The sequence below is a fragment of the Pantherophis guttatus genome, chromosome 3, assembly GCF_059756535.1.
Source record: "Pantherophis guttatus breed Tessera chromosome 3, ASM5975653v1, whole genome shotgun sequence".
In the NCBI taxonomy this organism is placed as follows: domain Eukaryota; kingdom Metazoa; phylum Chordata; class Lepidosauria; order Squamata; family Colubridae; genus Pantherophis; species Pantherophis guttatus.
The window spans coordinates 171,129,812-171,149,135 of NC_142065.1; positions in this window are offsets into that span (position 1 = coordinate 171,129,812).

The window sequence follows — 19,324 nt, forward strand, 5'->3', positions numbered from 1 at the left end:
TTAAGCATCCATTTTGTTTGTTGAGATCTTCAGATTGCCTGAAAGCTTTTGATGCATGTGAATTCCACAATCTTTCCCTCAACTGTGCTGGTAAAGTGTCCCGTCCTTCCCGCCCAAATGAGGTCTGTAGTGAAGATGTCCTGAAAGGATGAAATTCCCTGAGATTACATTCTGCTTATTTTGAGCCTTAATGTCAAATTGTGCCCCATTAATTCTTTTGTATAAAATTTTGCCTGTTTGTCTTTTGTAGGATTCAGAATGGCATTACTGGCAAATGATGACATATTGGAAGTGGAGCATATGACAACATCTCCAATCGTGTATGTGAAGTTGTTGGGGCTGTGATGGTGCTGTTGGTTATGTGAGGGCAAAGAAGACATCTTGTTATAGGGTGTAGTTCACATGTTAGCAACATTCTTCTGTTGGTTCTCGTGATCTGCTTCAGGTTAGATAGTGGTCTCCATGAAAGTATGGGCCTGCCACCCAGTGTCCGAATAAGTGCAGTGTGATTGTAAAAAAGGGGTTATAGCTTATTAATAAGCTTGAGTGACTTGATTTATGAGCTATAAGTGATAACCAGCATAGTGAAGGTCTATTTTTGTGGTCTCTCTTTTAATAGCCCTCCTTGGGAATCAATCTGACTCTATTGATTTATATAATTGGATTGGTAGCTCAGTCTCCTGAATGCCTGGTTTAGTTCCATCAGTTGAACATTTCTGTCAAGTGGGTCAGAACAAATGGGACTGTAGTGTAAAGTCTGGCTATAGATGATGGATATGGTGGTGAGTTCTGGATGGCAGTTAGAAGTATATAGGTATACAAGGTGATCTGTAGGTTTCCTGAATGGAATGGTGTTCGTGTGTCTATTGTATAGTTTTACTATGACATCAAGGGGACATATTCTGTAGATTATGTCAAAGCAAGGTTAATGGTGGAGGAACATGGACATGAGGTCAAGATGGAATGAAAGATTCTTTTTCATGGGTCTAAATGAATCAATTAATTTCAAGTAAAAGATGGGTTTCAAGGAGTAAAAACTGAGAAAGCATTTTTCTATGTCAGCATGAAGATGTTGGCATATTTTAGAGCTCCTATGAATAGTCCTTCTAGAAAAAAAGAAATTAAGTGACTTTGTCAAACGGAGGACCATTCTACATATTTCATATGCAGGCATTTGAAATGTATACAGAGAGATGTGAACATTTTTTGAAGCAGAGACATCTCCTTCTCTTTTCATACCACGTTCAACTTCTTTATATATTACCTGTCAGAACACTCACATGAAAAATATTGCTCCTGATTATTAGTACATGGCAAGCTGCTGGCAAAAACTGAAAGATTTGCAAAAAGCCCTTCAGAAGCTGATGATCTTTTTTCCCTTGGAGAATTGTTAGCTATCATAATCAACAGACTTGATAATGAAATATTCATTCCCTAATATTGAAGCTATATAGAAAAATACCTGAATCTGTCTACTGGTCCCTGGATGTATTATTAGAACCCCAAATATAAATGAACTCCATTCTGCCTTTTAGCTGAATCATTTCCTTGCTGGTAAAGTTTCTCCTATATTTCTTTTTATTACATTTTTTATTTTATTTCTAAATTCTGTTTCTTTTGTCTACACAGCCTTTTTGCTATAAATGCTAACACAAATTCATCTGCTGCTATAATTCCTTTCATTCATTGCCCTCATGACTGTATATTTCTTTTAAAAGCATGTCTGCTAATGGTTTTATTAGTTGTTAAACTTAATTTTCATCGTTTCAGAATTTTTTACAAATAGGTATGGAAAATTCATACGCAAATATGCATTTCAAAGTCATGTTTTAGATGTAGTTTTTTTCTTAACATGTGAATTATCCCAATCCAAAATAAAACTGTCCCCCCAGGGACCCAAACAAGTATCAGCCTTCACAATTTGCAAATCTCTTTATTAGCAAAAATTTCCATTTGGGTCATTTAAGCTCCTGTTGTGATGATCTGAAGTTGCAGAATTCTAATATGTCTGAAACATGAAAAGGTAGAAATAAGATGAAGATAAGCTATGTTCCCCATCTCTTTCCTGGAACATGATGTTATTTCTTTGAAGCTTTTCACTCCCATTGTGAGTGTAGGGGGTGGCCAAAATTTAGGAATTCAAAGTAACTGAAGAAATATTTTAGAGAATGGAAATGGATGACAGCATGTCTTCTAGCCAGAGTCAGGTACATCTGGCACCAAATAATTAAAAGCTTCACCAAGGAAAACCACAGCTTGTCAAGGACTTGCACTTAATCCTCTGTTCTTACAGAATATTTGTGGGTTTTTCTTTTCCTTTTTTAAATCTTGGTCACCTCACTGGATATGCTGAGTGCATATTACATGTGGAACACTTGGCTTAGCTTCACCAGATGGTTTCTACAGCAGTGCTACGTTGCCCCCATGAGACATAATTTGAATAACATAAAACAACGCTGCTTACAAATAACCAATCTCATTTTATGTGTTAAAGCAACACTAACATATTTACCATCTTAGCTCTCTAATTTATTACTATCATTACTACTGCCGATTGCAGCTGTTTTTCCTGTCACACCTATTATAAGAGTTTCATCACAGTGGCCTATTATGCTACAGACATCTCCATTGCCATCAGAATAGCAGGGTGGAAAGGTGGCACATTACAATTGTTTAGTTTAATCCAATGGATGTCCACTCTAGTAAAATGAGTGGCCTCTCGGGTTATAGCAGGTGAATCAGATGCTAAACCACAATCTCTCTTTTAAGCAAAGAGTCTACACAGAAATGAGGTCTGTGGAAAATAAGCAGCTACATGGCATTCATGTCCACATATCCCATCCCATCTGTATTAGTTTTATGCAATGCAAACTTTTTATTATTGAAAACGATATAAAATTGTTTAATTGTTTAAGCAAAGTAATAATGAGCTCTGTTAATAGTAACTTTTGGAAAATTTAAAAAACTAATAAATAGAGAATTAAAACATTTGTTTTGTGTTTTCAGCACAGATAGTCCTTGACTTACAACCAGTTCTTGCACTTATGACTGTCAAAGTATCCCCACAGTCAAATGATCAAAATTCAGGTGCTTGGCAGCCAGCATATATTTACAATGGTTGCATTGCCCCAAAGTCATGTGTTCATCATTTCAGCACAAGCAAATGGCTAAATAGAACCTTTTCCCCCAATTACATTCAGTTTTCATCCTCCCACATGACATTCACAACTGAAATGTATTTAAAAAATCCTGTTTCATTTTAAAATGAACTAATTGAACACTGCAAGGATGATGGATTTTTTTGGTGAATGTTAGCCGTAGGTCCTACTTCCAAACACAAGGCTCTTTATTCCCACACCTATCCTAGATCATTTACCCACTTCAAATCTTCCCAGATTTTATTTTCTTGCAAATGCTGTCTTCCAGAGAAATGGAATGGCATTGTCAACATCCTTTTTAAAAAGATGAAATACCTAATGCAGTTGTTTAACATTTTCCAACCCGGCCTTTTCCCTATGCATCTATGGGCAGCAGTGTTGGAGAAGACTGCACTAGTCCTTTTCAAATGTTTCAATGAGGTCACATGGAAAATAACTAGAGAGTCTTCCAATGAAAACATAGCTCAGTTTATAAACAGATCTACAATTTAGAAGAATATAAAGTAGGAGGACCAAGAAAAAGTACACATACATACATGTATTCTTTCCCTATTTTATACTTTTTTAAATTGCAGATCTTTTTTTTGTAAACCTGTATTAAAAGTTTAGATGTACATGCTGATTTGCAAAGTATGAAACAGTCTTCTGCACACACTCAAGAAAGTCTCCACATATTTGTCTATGGGGATTCTGAGTCATTCAGGTCATGGTTGTCCCAAAGATGCTTTTTCAAGAGGCAACTGGACTTTCTAGTTTTTCTTGGAAGATGTTTCATTTTTCATCCAAGAAGCTTCTTCCACGTCTTCCAAGAAAAACCAGAAAGTCCAGTTGCCACTTGAAAAAGCACCTTTGGGCTCTCCACATATTTGCAGTGCCCGAGTATTGCACCAACCAGTAGTATGCACATACACATACAGTGAGACCTAGTTGTCAGGCTCAATTTCAAAATTTAATGCACATGTGATTCTGATTTTATATTTTGGCCAAAATACTTTAGCCAGGCTCCCAAAGAATGTCTGCCTTCTTTTTCTTGGAAATAAATACTGTACTATTGTGTGATACCTCAGAAGGGCCCCTACTTAGTTTCTCAGTATGTAAAGGAGGTGGCGAGAGATTTGTACTTTCAAACTTCAAAACTTCTGGTTAGATAGCTTACAATAAAGAAGTGTTAACTCGTCAGGTCAGGTTTGCCTGGCTTATATGTTTTTAATAGAAGCAAAAATGAGAATATGGATTGATTTGCTCAACAAAAGCAGATCAATCACCAATTATGAGTCATAATGACTTACATAATGCTCAAGGATAAGCCCCAAACTGATTAAAGTAACCAGAGATGATAGGGCTAAGAAAGTAGAAGGCAGGAGAAGGTTAAGGATTACATTCCTTCTCACAATCGAGAGGCTAATAGTGACAATGGCTACAACCTCTGCTGCAATTATACATCTAATGTTTGTCAAGATTGCGGTATTAGAATTGCCAGATATAAGTGTAACTGATAGGAAATGGCCAGATTGTCTCTCATTCCACATATAGTCTGTTCCTGAAAGTAATGGAAGGATGATATTTTCAATTACATACTAGGCATTAAGAGAAGTTAATCATATGATTGCTTTACCATATGTTCAGTTCTGCAGAGACCCACTTGGAGTATATGTTCAACATGTCATTTGGGCAGAAGAGAGACAATAGTTTTTTATTAGAATTTGCTTATTATATTTTTATATCCTGTTTTTAGCCAAGATTGGTTCCCAAAGAAGTGTAATGTTAAAATCCACAAGAACAGGCAGTATATTAGAGATAATTAGAGTATTTGTGGCAGATTATCTTGATTTTTGGCTATAGGTGCTCGAGGGAAGGATATTGCAGATGGTTTTGAGAGTTATACGAGAGCAAGGTTAGCACTTCCCAGAAACCAGTCTTTCTAAAACCTGCTTAGTTTTTGCACTGATAATTTAGTTTGCATACCAGGCAATTTTCTTTAGATTAGATGAAAGATGGTACATGGAGGTACCCAAAAAATTCCACCCAAAAGTGGAGTTTTAAAAAATAAGAAGGCAGCTACAATCAAAGCCCTACCTCTGTATGTGTGAAACACAGGCTCTACATATGCAGAAAAGATGAGGTTTGATTTTGCCATCATGGCCATCATCTCGATCTATTAGAAGCACTTGCAGATGACACTGATGATATAGGGCCGTGATGGATAACCTATGGCACGTGTGCCCAAAGTGGCACACGAAGCCATGTCGCCTGGCACGTACGACCTTGCCTGTATGTCTTCTGGGCTTCTGGCCCACATGCGTGTGCGATGATCATCTATCCTTCTCGTGCATGCATGCTAGAACCCAGAAGTTTGGCTTTTCTGGAGCGTGGCCCCCAACGAGCACCTGCACACAATGTTTCCACACAACCTTTTTGGCACTTGGTGCTGAAAAGGTTCGCCATCACTGGTATAGGGTAATAGAAGGAAAGAAAAAGCTGCCATTTTTATTACAATTTTATAAAACCTTCAAAACCAGTGCAGAGAAATTAGAAGTTGTAAAACAAGGAGCATCTCTTTTTCTCAGTATCATTTCCAATCAAACAATCCACCAGACTTTTGATGCTTTAGACCTACAACACTGATTTACCAGAGAGAGCAATGGAATAAATATATATTATTTCTACAAATTGGAATTATAGGAGTGCCCTCCTTTGCAACAGTAATTTTAGTCAGTCTCACATACGTACAGTACATACAAAAATGACATTAATTTTCTCTCTGTGTAAACATTGAGACCATTGAAGATGTTGCGCCTGCTTTTTAAAGAAAATCCACAGCCTTTCCTAAAAATGTCTTTGTGATGCTATAGAAAATATTAAGTTGAAATTAAATGGTTGGTTGGCTCAAATGCTGGAGCATATCAGATTACATAAACACATGCAAAACCATCTCTCATTTTAAGACTATGATTGACAAAATCTTGTCTCTCCCACCATTCTTTACTATGTGACATTTATATCATGAAAAAGGCCATAATAACAGGTTGTAAAGGATCGTAATATCTTTCTAAGATACTTGACAGTAAATGGCAAAATTGTTTATAAAAGTATTCTAGAAACACACATTATTTCCATGAGTTAAGCACAGAATTGTGGCCAGCTTAGTCTGAGCAGTGGTATTACTTGACATGTTGTGAAATTTCTATATGGATCTTTGTTCCTAGATATAACATCTGACTTCCCTACATGCTTTTACATGCTTTCTTTCCTATTTCTCTTTTACTAGGCCTGTGAAAGGCTATGAAAAGGCTGGCAATGGGTGAGGCAGCCAAGAAGGTTTAATGAGGGACTGCATGTGGAAGCTAACTAACTAGTGATGCCAGGTTTTTTAATGTTTATGATTTAGATAGCTATATATATATTATTATAATATGTAAACACACACACACACATAGATAATGTTGTTTTTTATTGATGTTGTTTTAATTGTTCACTGGGAGCTGCCCAGAATTAAATATATGATGGATGGCTGTATAAATGTTTTAAATAAACTATTAATAATAATAATAATAATAATAATAATAATAATAATAATTATTATTATTATTATTATTAATAATAATAATAATATAAATCCACAGCCTTTCATTGATGTGAGACAGAAGACAGATTTCTGTCTTCCTACAAACAGCATATAAGTAAAAAAAAAAAAAAAGCTCTGTTCACCCCTTTTGTGTAATTGCACAGCTGCAAGTTCCCCTCCTTTCCCCTTTCTACTCTTTTTCGTCTTTATGGTGACTTGGGGAGAATTTCAGAATTTTCAGGAGACTTAGAAGATGCGATTGTTGGGCTGCTGCACTATGAATCCTTTAAAAGCAACCTAAGAAATATTTAAGATCTTAGTGTGGGAAGAACAGCTCTCCCAGGCATAATTTTGGTGCTGGTTGCAGCAGGGAGCGTATGCTGTGAGGAAAGTATTATTTTTCTAAATGGAAGGTGTCAGATGGTCACGCAATGTGACTGCATGTTCGAGATCACTGCCTCCCATCTGCAATTTGTGACGTGTGAAAGATTCTGCCCAAATGTGCTCACCAACTGGAAATCCTCAGCACTTTTTTTCCTTATCAGGAGAGACCAAGATAACCAATGGTTTACAGATCAGGGATCCTATCAAATTAATATCATTCTAGGATAAAATCTGCTTTAAATACAACTACTAAAAACTCCACTGAAGTTAACTAGTACATACAATCCATTCATCTGACTAAAAATCCCTCATAGTGAAACAAGGAAAAATGTATTAAAAGATTTATAAGTATCTTTTTGCAAAAGCAGATTTAATCGTAAATGGTATAGACACTAAAGCTGAACTGTTTAATTCTATTATTTGCCAAGTTTATCAAAGGCATGTTTGGATTATTTTTTTCTCTCTGATGATTTCTTCTTCAAAACCCAGTATTATTGTTTAATTTCTTCCTCTTTTCAATTAGTTAAATTTATCCTAATATGATTAATTTGGAGGGAAAAGTATACTGTAGATTGGCTTTTTGTTAGGACCATGCAATATTGTAGTGCAACTCTTTCCAGAGCCTGTGGATTTGGATAATTCTTCTATTTGCCGCGCTGATTGTAATTCTAGAACTAATACTAATAGTAGTTTAGTTATTTAGTATAATGGAGAGTTGGATGTTCAGCTGGTTCAGCACTATACGTCATTCTGCTATTTTGTTGTGTTGTAATCTCTCCACAGAAGATGCACTACAAACTTTGCTCAAATCTTGGTATAAACATCTCAGGAATGGTAAAGATTCCAGGTTGCCTCTTGTTTTTGCTTTCCTGTTTGGACCGTAATTCTAGTGTAGATGTGGCAGCCCTTCCAGGTAGGCCAAATCAAAAACAGAGATCACAAGGATTGCAAGAATGCTACTTTATTGTTGTGTTGTATGTTACCAGAATCTTGAAAGCTTGTCCAAGTTTTCGTCTGATTCTAAACAAAATCAAGGTGTGGTTATTTTCTATTTCTTTGTTATACTTCTATCTATCTTAGGTTTTTTAAAAATCTTTTGCCCAAATCCCTCCTTAATGATTCACTCCTTCCTTTCTACTTTAACAGCTCATCCATGTCTTCTCCAAGATCAGCTCCAGATCAGGGGTGAAATGCTCCCAGTTCGGACTGGTTCGCCCGATCAGGTGGTGCGTGGTTTGGAGAACTGGTAGCAAACATCCCTGCCCTCCCCCATGCCCAGCTGAGCCACGCAATCGTCAGAGGCTTAAAAAAAAAAAAATTAAAGCATTTTTTTCTACAACCTCTTCGGCCGAAAAAATGCTTTTAAAAGTAAAAAAAAAAGCCTCTGATGATCGTGCAGCTCAGCTGGGATCATTAGAGGCTTTTAAAAACATTTTTTCTACAACCTCTTTGGCCAAAAAGGTTGTAGAAAAAATGCTTTTAAAAGCTTCTGACTATCCCAGCTGAGTTGCCTGATCAGCAGAGCCTTTTAAAAGCATTTTTTTAATAACCTCTTTGGCCGAAGAGGTTGTAGAAAAAATGGTTTTAAAAGTTAAAAAAAAAAAGTTGGCCACGCCCACCCAGTCACATTACCCCACCACCACCACCAAGCCACGCTCACAGAACTGGTAGTAACAAATTTTACATTTCACCACTGCTCCAGATTCATTTATAGGATGTAATTTAAAGGTATTTTCTTACTGGAAAGTGCCTATATTTCTCTTGCACATAAAGAAACACATGCTAAACTGGAGGACAATAGTCACTCCTTTAATCAGATATGTTGTGTGTTTATGAATAAGGTAGCCTTAGGCATCCAGTTCAAGATACAAAGCTATCCTTATGCACATGTTATTCCTCACCATCCCAGGATATGTATGAAATCATGTTCTTCAATTGTGGCCCTGTGGTGTAACACTTTAGACAGTGACTGAAACGCTGCTCAGAGATTTAATATTATCAGAAATGACATAGTGCTTCTATCTTATATTTTGATAGCATAACTAGCTGAAGATGTAGTAGATAATTTTAACTTCAATACTAATGAATATTTAAACAATGACAAGTACTGACATACCTTTGTTAGCCAGACAGCCATACTATTATTTTCACTATTATTATCTTCCATTCTCTTTCATCAGAGAATGGTTTAGTATTCTTTTGGGATAGTGAGAGCATGTTGTAGATTGGTTATGTCATGGCAGCTCTCTAGGAATGGCTTCCCTACTCACTACATAGATGCTACAGGGGATAGAGGTCTAATCATAAAGTCATTTCCTCACTTACCAGATGTTCTTTGTCAACCCCATACTTTCAAAAACTTTTTTTCTGAGGAGACAGGCAAATTTTAAGGTTAAAAAAAAATGACTTTTTTAAAACAAAAAGAACCTTAAGAGTTGATGCTTTGTTCTGTTATATGTCAGGAGGTTTCAATCTTTGAACTATTCCCCAAACCATACGTTAAAAAAATTAGAATCCCAATATATTAGCAACTTCTTTTAAAACAGGATTGCATTTCTATTTTATTGATTCCTACTGTGTCCTGAAAATTAGTAAAAATGCTAACATTTGGGCAAGTGGCTAGTCAACAAAGTCAACTTTTGGTTACTACCTGTACCATGCATGTTAATGGCCATATTAATTCAGTTAAGATAATCAAATGAGTAATTTTAAAGACCCAAAACATAAGAGCTTATAACATTGCTGGTGAGTAATATTTGTTTATATTGTTTAATGCTTTGGAACAAATTGTACTCCATCCAAGCCCTTCCAAGTAAAGCTGCTTTTTGCAATTGACTGATAGTAATTTTGTCAATGGCAATGGGTTCCAGTGGTGCTCCAGATGTTTTGAGATTGCACCCAAGATTCCGATTATTATTGGTATCACCACTGCTTTCTTTTGCCATAATCGTTCTACTTCTATTTGAAATTCTTAATATTTTGAGATTTTGTCCAGTTCTTTTTCTTCTACTATGGTGTCTAGAGATGCTGCAACATCCACCATCCAGACAATTTTATCTTTCTTATTGACAATTGTTAAATCTGGAGGTTATGTGGCTTGTGCTTGTGTGTTTGAGTCCTAGAGCACTTTAGCTATTGCTTTATTTATTTTGTGGTCCAACCAGATCTTGCTCACAGGCAAGTGGTGTTTCTTGCAGATATTCTAATGCACCGCTAGAAAGTAGAACAGTTCCTGCAAAAGCTAAAATACAAACATATTAACTTTCTTCCTTACTTTAAGAAAGAAAAGAACAAACTCCCAAACACCCTTGAAATTCTGGTCCTGCCCACTGGCTTTAATGACATCATTATCTTGCTTAATTTGACCATTGTTTAAAAGTAAGAACATCTATGTTGTCAACTGTGAAAAACTTGTCTGCTCCTTATTTAGCATTTGAGTTTGGATAACAAATCTTGACAGATGATTATAACCCTGGATTTACAGAAACTGTATTAATTTAGAAAAACAGTTGGACTTTGTAGAGGGCTGAATCTGGGATCTCTTTTTTGTTGAACTATTAATACTTGTAAAAAACACAAATAACTGTTTTTAAAAGAAATGAAAAAGCAAAGCTGCACCTTAGAACAAGACTATCTGTTGTCTTTTTTATTACATAATACCACCGAGTCAAAGAGAAGAGCATCTACCAAATGTTGCATGAAGCTCTTAGGAGGGGATTTTGAAAGAAGAGTTTGCATTGTTCAGAAAGTCACTCAAGCAGAGTGAGGGTGGAATTCCATCTGTTCAGTTCAGTTCAGTTCAGCGAACTGGGTTTCTTTGAATGGTTCACTAAATTATGACTAACTAAAAATTACAGTTAATGTGCTTTAAAAATCTTGATCTGCATGACAAGATCATCTTATTGCTTGTTCTTTCTTGCCCTTGAGTTTATCACCTCAGAAATGCCTGTGTGTGAGGAGGAATGTAGGCAGAATAGTAGAAACATATGGATTCCTTTCTGAGATAATTTACAATGCCTTAGATGGTATGAAGATCTTGTGAAGTCAACATGTTCCAGTTACTGTTTCTTCAAAGTGGTATGCTAACTCTGGGCTCAGTTTTTAAGAAACCAGTTTGAACTTCTAGTAGTATCCTGGACATATATAAGATGTTTATCTAATTGTATATGAAGGACTCATGAAGGAGTCTGTATTCTTGCTGTTTATCAGCCAAGTAAATTAGTTGATGGTCTCTCTCTGAAATAACCCTGATTTTTATTAATAGAGTGATGGCTAAAAGATAGAAACAATCTTTTGAGTTTTGGCTTCTAGGAAGCTGAGACATTGTGTGTTGGCATAAACTGAATGTATCTTCATTGAGTTATTCTGCAGGATATGTGATTTTCCAGGTCAACTTTTTCTAAGAAAGCAAATACCCCACAAATGTTATTAGGTTTCTCCAATTCAGTTGTTCTGCCTTGACAATGAGCAATGGCACCTGGAATAATTAGATCACTTAAAATCAAAGCAATATATTGATCAAGAATATAAATTTTAAGTTTCAAGTGAGTAGTGATTCCAACCAATTCCAACCATGCCTTTTTTCAGACTATGTTTCTTAGGTCATATCTCTTTTATGAAGAAGGATAAGGTTATGACTGTATAACCATCTCCCCTTTCCCTTTCCCTTTTTATAGAAATGATGAAAGAAAAGGCATTCCTTACAAGCTTACCATTCACAAAATGTCAGGAAAAGTGTTAGAAAGAGCAAAAATTAATTCCTTCCGTTTTACCCAGCTTCAGCACAATGGTACAGTAGTGTTGACTAAGGGACCTCAGACAAGGAGGTTCTGAGATTGTGGCCTCCAATCTCTGCACCAATGCAAAATATTATAAACTACATTAAATCTTATTCTAAGTAACTATTGAAAAAGATGAAATAATCTGACTACCTTTTAAATCTGGGCTGTTTTGTCCTACATGGTTTGCAAAGTTTTTTCCCCATTCTCTTTTCTTTGCTGAGTGGCAAAATCTCTAGTAACATGCGCCACCATACATTGTTATTTAAATTCTCACATTGAATATGATGTAAGAAAGCAAAGTATCAGTTATTAAATAAATAATCTATATGATTGGAACATTCACAGAAATATCTGTTTGTAACTTTGGCAAATATTAAATTTATCTTCTGACAAACCAGATGTCCTTGACTAATTTTTCTCTAGTTAATTCAGTGAGGCATATCATATCATATCATATCATATCATATCATATCATATCATAGCATAGCATATCATAGCATAGCATAGCATAGCATAGCATAGCATAGCATAGCATAGCCTTACTCCTGTTTTGTGCCTGAAACTTTGATTTCAGGTCCATGTTGATTTCTAATCCAGATGTGTCAATTGTGAATGCATAAAACATGTCACATTCTGAATTGGGGTAATTTTTCATTTCAGCATTAATACACATATAATGCTCATCTGCCTCATTGTCTTTTGGCACCTGTTTCTCTCAGATTCTGGATCAAGAGTGAGACCTATTTGCTGGAAGCCTTGTACAAAATACAGTATATATGTTTTATTGACTACCCATAGAAAATAGACTCTATTTTTTTTAATGGAGACAACTTATATATATTTATAGGATGATTTCGCAAATGCTACATAGCTACAGTATTCATGAACCTATGGGCTTTGTTGTTCCTAGAGACTGACTTCACATGCATACTAATATGTTTGTTTCCTCCATCCCTGCAAGATTTGCTTTACCAATGTGTAGAGTGAAGTGGAACCATCAGGCAATGTCTTAGGGTCATGAAAAAGACCATCTTGCTGGTCTCTGTGTATCTATCAATCATTTACCTATCATCATCAATCTTATTATCAAGAAATAGGAATAGGTAAGGGGTGTTATTTTTATTATTTTTTGTCTCAGACATTACAATCACTTGCCTGGCCTAGGATCCTATGCACCTTGACTTCAAAGGAAGACAGGCAGTATGCTACTGCTGTTTTGCCGCTGGCAAGAAAATCTCTTGAGCCAGCCCAGCATTTCCATGGCTAAAACTAATGATGCTACTTTGTCCTCTTTAGCTTGCCTTCTTATGAATGTGTCAAGTTTCAGTTCTGTGGTGACTGATGTGGTATTAAGAAAGCACAAAGTTGCTGAGTGGGCATCTCAAAGCACAGGATGAGAATCTATTTCTATTACTTCTCTTCTCTTCTTCTGTGCCCATCATCTTTGCAGGGAAAAAAAAAACACCCTCTAGCTTCCTACTGGATTCCAGGTTTTTTTTAATAGTATCAAGGGCCCTTCATTATATATCGCTCACTTACATCTGTTGTGGCTACTCTGTAGAACATAATCTCACAAACACAGGATAATGAAATGCAATCTTCTTTGCTTATCTATACCTGCATGGCGGAGTAATGTTAAGTTCTTAATGCAGAATTCTGTGAATATCAGTAATGCCGATTTAGCTTTCAAAATAGCGGAAGGAAATTCCCAAGAATCACATTCAGCATTTTAGAATGGGCTGTCTCATTTGATCTACATCTAAGATCAAGGCCTCCCTTGGATTTTGCATATACTGTACCTGATAGGTGAAAAAAAAATTCTTTTAGTACAGAACTCTTTGACAGTAGCTTTCCTGTAGAGTGAGTTTGGTGTTGTGGTTAGGCACAAGCCAAGTGAGAGGCTTTGGGCCAGTCACTCTCTTTCACCCCTAGGAAGAAGACAATAACAAACCACTATCAAGGAAACTACAGGGACTTATCCAGGCAATGGCCAGGTGTTAACAGTGACTCAGAGGTGTCTATTCTGGCACATACAAATATTTCTGTTCAAGAGATGTCGTGGTTGGAAGATTAATTTTGTTGGAAGATTGATTTTGAGAATCAGGGCTTACAAGGCATATGAAGAGATATCCCCTCTTAAAAACATAGCAAATAAAAATTATTTAGCAAGTTAATAATACTTGATGCAAGTGATTTTAGCATTCTTTGCTAGGAACCAAGTAGACCTGATCATTATCATTTAATATCTGAGATTCTTCGATATAGACTCTGTCATTTAATTTCTGAGATTCTTCGATATAGACTCTGTCATTTAGTATCTGAGATTCTTCGATATAGACTCTGTCATGTTTACCAATCGCCACCTCTTTGTCCAACATCATGTGTTGACAAATCCTGGTGCCAAATAAAACACAAAAGCAGATTATGAGCTCCCTACATTGCAAACTACTGCATATGCTTAGAAATCTATGCAAAATTGCCAGGAGACTAGGCAGATTCAGTAGCACCAATTAGCACACAATGACATGCTATTCTATTTGGAATAATGAACATACAGTATGTGCGTTCAATTGAACAGCTTTTCACTGGGCATTCCTATTTCTTATTTAACAGTTTCATGTATTAGATTCTTCTAGAATAAATATTAGAAATATAGTGACCGAATTTTGCAAGCTTGATTGTGCTGCACTCCTCCTTCTCCTCCTTATAGTTCAGTGAACTAGGGAGGCATCTGTCTAGCCGCTTCCAAATGTTACGTTGCTGGTCTGGGCTTAAAAATGTTTCATCCCCTTTTGCCTTGGCAATGCTTCCTGCATACCTCTCTCAGGGTCATCTGTCTTATTCTCCATGCACACCTACACTGGCATCTTCTCCATTAAGATACTAATGGAGCTTATTTGATATTTTCAGCTGATATTGAAACATGACTGTTTATAGAGGTTTATCCAAACTGATTTGCTGATACGATTGAATTTTCCCTAGCCAGGAGTCCCCCAGATAATTTTGGATAACAATTTCCAGAGTTCCTAGCCATATATTGATTGTGTGCTAGCCCAGGTTAAACTAGAGAGCAGAAAGCCCTGTTCTGGACGCAGTTAATTAAATTTCCCACAGTGAAAAGAAGCAAATATTGCAATTTTCAGAATACAGCTTCATTTTGCTTTTTTATTCTTTTATTTTGCAAACATTGGTTATGCCTAATGGGAAAAAAGAAGCAAGGACTCCTTTTAAGAAGGAAGTAAGCCCTCAGGTTCTCATTTTTAATCAGACTATTCTTGCATTAGTCAGCCAGGGAACCAGATAAAAAGAGCCAGTTAACATGCTAAAGGTCAGAATTTCAGAAGTGCTGCTACAAATGTGTTACAATCAACTATTAATTCTGCTTTCTTTTTTAAAGGGTCTGGTCATGTCCAAGGAGATGCCAGGTACATTTTTCTTAATGTATAAGCACAAGTTACACATAACAACCTAACATCACAATACTGCCTCTTTAATGCTAATCTATTCCTTGCAATCTACTAGATACATGTAGAATCATTGGTGTGTATCAAGAGAGCAAAATCAGATTCTGAAAAAATCTGAAAGGATGCACTAGAGTGTACATAATAATGTATTTTAATCTGTCAGGCCTTAAAATTAATCATGAATTCCCACAGAGATTTTAATAATTTTGAGATGATGGGGGAGGGTGTATATGTATATGTGCGTATTCATCCAGTGATATTTTTGGATGAAGTTCTTAAAATGCAGCATGTAAAAAGGTGGGAAAGATAAAGAGAAAAGCATTTTTCCATTACTTAGTTGCATAAAATATACTTATAAGCAGGTATATTTAATTGAGTGTATTATTCTACTCTTGACCTAATGGTCTAACTGAAAGATATCACAAAACAAAGCCAGTCAGGTAGTAAGGTTGGCCCTCAGCATGAACCATAAGCAATGCCGTAAGAAAAAACAACTCTTCTTTCGCAGGTAAATGTAAAGAAGAACTGAACATCTGCAAACCATAGAATTATGAATGACCCGCCAGTGTCCATGGTAGGACCCTGAGTTGCTGTAATAAAGATGTTTGATATAAATGTTGATATAAGTGTGTAACACAATGCCTTCCATCTTGGCCAGGATATCACTGGTAGCAAATAATGGAATAGATCAGTGATGGGTTTCAAAATTTTTTACTACCGGTTCTGTGGGTGTGGCTTGGTGGGCATGGCATGACTTGGTGGGCGTGGCAGGGGAAGGATACTGTAAAATCTCCATTCCCACCTCATTCCAGGGGAACGATACTGTAAAATCTCCATTCCCACCCCATTCCAGAGGAAGGATACTGTAAAATCTCCATTCCCACGTCACTCCAGGGGAAGGATACTGTAAAATCTCCATTCCCACCCCATTCCAGGGGAAGGTTACTGAAAAATCCCCATTTCCTCCCAGTCAGCTGGGACTTGGAAGGCAGAGAATAGATGGAGGTGGGGCCAGTCAGAATTTTTATTACCGGTTCTCTGAACTACTCAAAATTTCCACTACCGGTTCTCCAGAACTGGTCAGAATCTGCTGAAACCCACCTCTGGAATAGATGCAAGGGCACTATTCACTCTTTTTTGAATTTGCATCGAAAACCCTCAAAAGGCCCAAGATAACTCAGTCCGGACTTTCCAATGTAACATTTGCTGAAAATGTATTTCATCACATTTAAAAACAACATCAGTATAATCCCCCCCCCAAATTTGATCAGCTATTTGGGCTTGGAGAGGGCAGTCATACATAACCCATAATGCATAGCATTTCCGTTGCAAGAGAAACTGAAAAAATGACAAGCACAATTTACTGCCCAACATCAACCTACAGACTCTAGGTATAATTATGGGTGTAATTCATTGCTGTATTCATTGGTTGGTTATTCTGCTTCTCTCTAGGAGCTTCTGGCAATATATACATAATAAATGTATGACAGATACTGTAGCTGATAATTAAAATTAGAAAGCATATTCTATAGCTTTAAAAACTCTTTGTAGATAAGAGTTTGCACAGCTAAATTTGCTTTGCATGTCATGCTTATAGTATCTTTGCCACATTCATAATTTGTACTGCTTTCTTTTCAGTCTCTTTAATGCATAGCCCTTCTTTGAATGATGGCATTCTTTTATATAATTTAACTGCCAATGAATATTTAATTTTAGAACAAACACAGGATATATTAAAAGTTCCCAACTATTGTATTAATAATATTTGAGTTGAGATTTTGTTTTCTAGCCTCAGTGGTTGGTGATATTTCTGACAGGAGCACTGAGGTAGGGGTGGAAAAGAACTGAAGTGTGTCTGATACAGCAGTTTCTCTTCTGTATCACAGCTTTATTTTATTTTTTTATGAGGCTGTTGCAAATTGATGTCTTCTGATATCCAGTTCAATAAAACATTGTAGAAGTGGATTAGAAATTGATGGGATAAAGAAAAAAGGAACGAAAGGACATCCATGGTAGAAGTTATTTGTGATGCATTTCATCTATACATTAACCAAAATACCTAATGGGGAAGCTTGAGGGAAAAGGGTTAGATTTTTTTGAAATTTTAATTTTATTTAAATAGGCATTCAGAACCATGTAGCCTCTGAAAAACATCTATGAAGGCCCACCACAAATTTTAAATTATAGATTCAAGTGAATAATGTGCAAATAGTAACTGGATTTGTCTTGATGATTTACTTTCTGCATTCTAAAAACCACTGTCTTTATGGAGAAAAAATGGCTTTCAAAGGTTTTTTTTTTTCAAAGAAGAACATTTTCTGAAGGGGTTCAAGATTCTAAAATTCACCATACCTACAGTGTATGTCACATGAATGCCTTTCATCAAATACTCAGTTCTCAGACTGAAGCCTTTATGACTGCACATAGTTCAATTAAATCTCATTGACAACACATTTTTTCTTATGAGATTTTGAAGTCTGTGTAGCTAGCTGCCATGAAAAAAAGATATAGCTGAAAGCAAGAATAACAATACTAATGTTCTTTATTACCTCATGATTGCTAAATTTCAACAATGGCATCAAGAGAATTTTTTAAAAATTTAAATGTTTTCTAAGAATGAAGTAGAAAAACCAACCCATTTTTCTGTGGGAAAGGAAAAAAAATATCAGAAAATTAAAAAAAAAATTGGCTCAGTAATAAGGCAAATTAAGCCAATATTAAGCCAGTATAGACATTTTTACAGCTGAAACCACCTGACTCCCCATCCACACTCAACTTCACAAAAACAGACTACTGTCCGTACAGCGCTACATATTTTCCTCACATTGTGCAGTTGGAATCTGAAAAGATTGTACTTCAGGAATGGCAGTGAAACAATGAAGATATGATAATAGTACTCTTCATAGACACCAGAAAAAAATATCTGGCATGTAACGATTTTTGGATCAGGCACTAATCTTCTCCAATCTGACACCCTCTTATTTGTTGGGACTGCCATTCCAGAATTCCTAGAGAATAATTTTGGAGGGCGCTTAAGTAGTTACTATAAAGTTACTTTAAGATCTGAGAATTGTGGTAGACTGTGGAGTCTAAGAAAGAAAATGCTTAGTACCTACAATATTCTACATGCATGTTATTGGTATGTGTGTCTGTGTGTGTGTGTCTGTGTTTGTGCACACATACTTATATACACCGAAGGGGCCACAGGATCTACTTTTCTCTTGGAATTCCATACGTGCATTAGAACTTTCTGTAACCAGAGCACAGTGACATAATTAAACAGTTAGCACAATAGATTAGACTTAGGCTAAATTAGTCATGTTTCCATTATAAATAGGAGGGCAAGTTAATCATGAATTTACATTTACTGATGTCAAAAGATCAAAAGCTTTAATAAGCCTGGATCCAGCTCTGTCGCAGTCTATTCTTTGAAACCACTTATTCTTAAAGATGTACTGAGCTTCTGCACTGGCCAATCACTTTACCCCCATCTTGAATTCTTTGTCCAATCTAGGTACCATACTTTGAGAAGGATTCAGAGCAAGGAGGATTATTTGTGGTATAAATAAAACAAAACATGATATACAGAGAAAGATTGTGGGAAATTAGTAAATTTAATCTTGGGAAGAATGAGTAAGAAGTCTCTTCAAGTACCTGAAAAGGGTGTCACATAGAAAAAGGCTATGACCTGTTGTCAGTCATTTCAAATTACAAGACATGGAACAATAGACATCTGATTCCAACAAAGTAGTAGGAACAAATTAAAAACAGTCAGGGAACCAATAACATAGGAAGGTAATAGCTCCCTTTCACTGGTTAGTTCAAGCTGAGGCTGGACATGTAGTCCCCAGACTGGGCCAGGGTGTTGTAGAGAAAGAGAATATTCATTACAATAGTTACTTCACTTATATTTTTATTTCATTTTGTGAGGAATAACCGAAGTGTGTCTGACACACTATGTGCTACAGTGCA